Source organism: Solanum tuberosum, unplaced genomic scaffold, assembly GCF_000226075.1.
Source record: "Solanum tuberosum cultivar DM 1-3 516 R44 unplaced genomic scaffold, SolTub_3.0 scf00513, whole genome shotgun sequence".
Classification (NCBI taxonomy): Eukaryota; Viridiplantae; Streptophyta; class Magnoliopsida; order Solanales; family Solanaceae; genus Solanum; species Solanum tuberosum.
This window is the reverse complement of record NW_006239433.1, coordinates 359,734-363,051: the sequence shown is the minus strand read 5'-3', so window position 1 is coordinate 363,051 and position 3,318 is coordinate 359,734. Positions and strand designations below refer to the sequence as shown.

Sequence of the window (3,318 nt, the reverse complement as noted above, 5' to 3'; positions counted from 1 at the left end):
TCTCGATCATTCCCTATGATAGAAACAACTATCGCTAAGCATATAGCTTAGTGGTGCAAAACTATAGTTTCGGAGCCATCCGATTCACAAAACAAACTTTCTCAAGTGATGGGCAACGTAATTGAACATAATTAATAAATCAAGTAAACAATATATAAAGAGTATCAAGTTCGATATTTAAAGACCCAAATATCAAGAACGTTCATAGCATCATTTTCCAAGAGATTCAACAACAAGGCTCGCCCAATATGTAGATCATGTCCTCACACCAAACACAAACAAGTATCAAGAAGGGCCAACGCCCTGTATCAAGAAGGGTCAAAGCCCAATAATCAAGGGAACCAAGAACCATATTAAAAATAGTTTTCTAATTCGTACTTAAAATGGACAACATCCATACTTAAGACGAACTAAAAATCCAGAGTCAAGATGGCAAATGATCCGAATCAAGAGGCATGCCAAGAGTGACAAAGTCACAGCCACAAGAAGGACAAGGTCCCAACAAGAGTGCCAGGTGATCAAACAATCCATACAAGTGGGCGAGTTACACAAGCGTCTTTAACGTCTCAAAGGATACCAACACAACCATGCAAAGTGACAAGAGGTAACCAAGGTACCAAGATCCAATTTCAGATATACTAGAGTTTAAAAGAGTGCAAGTACAAGTTTATACACAAACCTCAGTGCTTTAGCAAAGAAACAGTCCAACCAATGTATCAAGGTCCTCAACTTGTTCACGAGTACATACAACCTTTAAAATAAAATTAAATAACTTCTTTACTCCCTAGCAGCTCAATAATATTGATGTAAAATAAGATCATCATCACAGGTAAAATTAGCCTGCACAAACACAACAATGCTCCCAAAACAGTGATTCTGGCCAGCCTAGTACCTCATGTCGCAACTTAGATTTGAAATGGAAAACAGCAAAACTAGACTTTATAACCTCCATGAAATATGTAGATACATCTCTTAGGGTTTCAAACAAACAAGAATCTCCGCAAAATGTATTTTGTACAACAAGATATAGTCAAAACACTAACAGCTGTTCATACAGAATTTGAAATTCCAAAATCTGGACAGAACTGGTTCTATGTTGCGTCCCATATTTCGAGTCTATAACAGCTGAATCAGAGTTTGACATATGCATATTAGTTTTAGGTCTACGAATTAGCTTTCCAAATCATATTTACTCACTGTAAACTAAGTTCTAGAGCGAGAGATATGCATATAATACTAAATACTACCCAAGTTCAGAAACAAATTTCGACACTTACCAACAAGAAGTGTGTGTTCTTGAATTCCAGCCAAAAAAGGGCCAAGTTTCTCTTGTTATTTTGAAGAACACTCTGTTTAGATATGTTTCTAAGGTTCTAAGGCTTAAGGAAAACGAAATTACTAAAGGAGGGGTGAAAATACATAGTCAACAAGTGATGCTTATCCCTTGGGCAGCTGTCTTTCAAAGGTGCTGCCCAAAAATTTGTGTGCTGCCCAAAATGTATACATATACACTTATATATATATATCCCTCATCTCCTATTAAAGTTAAACATAATTCTAATTAGAATATTACCTAAACACCCCATCACAAATCCTTAAATTACGATAAGAATTTTATGCTAAGCAAGTTGGCAATTATCACAACATTTCAAGTTCCCAAAATGAGACTAAAACATATTCTAGTAATTAAGACAATGGTAAAATCGGCATGCGACTCTTGGTTAGTATTTAGGGGTGTTACAATTCTCTCCCCCTTAAAGAAATTTCGTCTCGAATTTACCTTACGCTAGTCCCGGAACAAGTGCGGATACTGGGTCCTCATGTCTTCTTCTCTCTCCTAGGTAGCTTCTTTTCCAGAGTGGTTCCTCCAAAGTATCTTTACTAAGGGGATTCTCTTGTTTCTAAGTTGCTTCACTTCCCAAGCTTGAATTAAAATAGGTTCTTCATCATACGTCAAGTCAGGATTAACCTCAATAGACTCAACTGGGAGAACATGCGATGGATCGGAACGATATCTTCTGAGCATAGAAACATGAAAGACATTGTGGATCTTTTCCAACTCTGGTAGCAAAGCTAATTTATATGCAACTGGTCCAACCCTTTCAAGTATCTCATAAGGTCCAATAAAATCGGGGACTAAGTTATCCTTTTTGGCCAAATCTCATAATCTTTTTCCATGGAGACACCTTTTAGGAATACTTTATCTCCCACTTGATATTCAATGTCCCGCCTTTTAAGATCAGCATACGACTTTTGTCTATACAAAGAAATCGTTAGACGATCCTTGATAATTTTTACAACTTCACTCCAACAAGGTTTTTGTCACCAACTTCACTCCAACAAAGAGGGGTCCGACATTTCCTTCTGTAAAGGGCTTCATAGGGAGGCATTCCAATACTCGATTGGTAGCTATTATTATAAGCAAATTCTATCAAAGCCAAGTGTTTGTCCCAACTACCCTCAAACTCCATAATGCAGGCTCGAAGCACAGCCTCCAAAATTTGTATCACTCTTTCCGACTGGCCGTCCGTCTGAGGATGGAACGAAGTGCTAAATTTCAACTTAGTACCCAAAGCTTCCTGCAAGCTACCCCAAAATCTAGATGTAAACCTTGGGTCTCGGTCAGATACAATAGACACAGGGATCCCATGTAGTCTTACAATCTCATTAATGTACAATTCGGCTAAACGCTCAAGCGAGTAATCCATCTTGATTGCTAAGAAGTGAGCACTCTTGGTTAGCCTCTCCACAATCACCCATATTGCATCATGATTTCTCTGAGTGCGAGGAAGTCCAGAAACAAAGTCCATAGTTATTCTATCCCATTTCCATTCCGACATCGACAAGGGCTGTAGTAAACCAACTGGGACCTGATGTTCTGCCTTTACTTGTTGACAAACCAAACATTTAGAAATGAACTCTGCAATGTCTCTCTTCATACCATTCCACCAATAATGTTCTTTAATGGTCTGGTACATCTTTGTACCCCCAGGATGCATTGCAAACGGTGAAGTATGTGCTTCATGCAGTATTTTCCTCCTCAAGTTGTCATCATTAGGGACGCATAACCTATTCTGATAAAAATAGACCATCATCCTCTGTTAAATGTAAAATCAAGTTTTTCCCCATTTTGAACTTCTCTGGGTCAATTTTACAAGCTTCTCATCTAACTTTTGTGCTTCCTTCACCTGTTCAAGTAATATTGGCTTTACTTGCAAATTAGCAATAACTGAACCGGTTGAATCAGGTGTAAAACAAACATTCATGGCTCTTAACTCGAGAAGCAAGGGTAAAGGACTCAAAGAAATTCTTGCAACG

General features: G+C 38.1%; 1 long non-coding RNA gene across 1 annotated transcript; it reads right to left on the bottom strand.

Annotated features, from left to right (window-relative positions):
* On the bottom strand, positions 1 to 1,319 carry LOC107058435 (uncharacterized). Its single transcript, XR_001472019.1, has 3 exons — positions 1,278 to 1,319; positions 680 to 751; positions 1 to 13 (listed from the first exon to the last, which is right to left on the bottom strand). It is a non-coding gene; the product is annotated as an uncharacterized lncRNA (long non-coding RNA).
* Between the last annotated feature and the right edge of the window lie 1,999 nt (positions 1,320 to 3,318).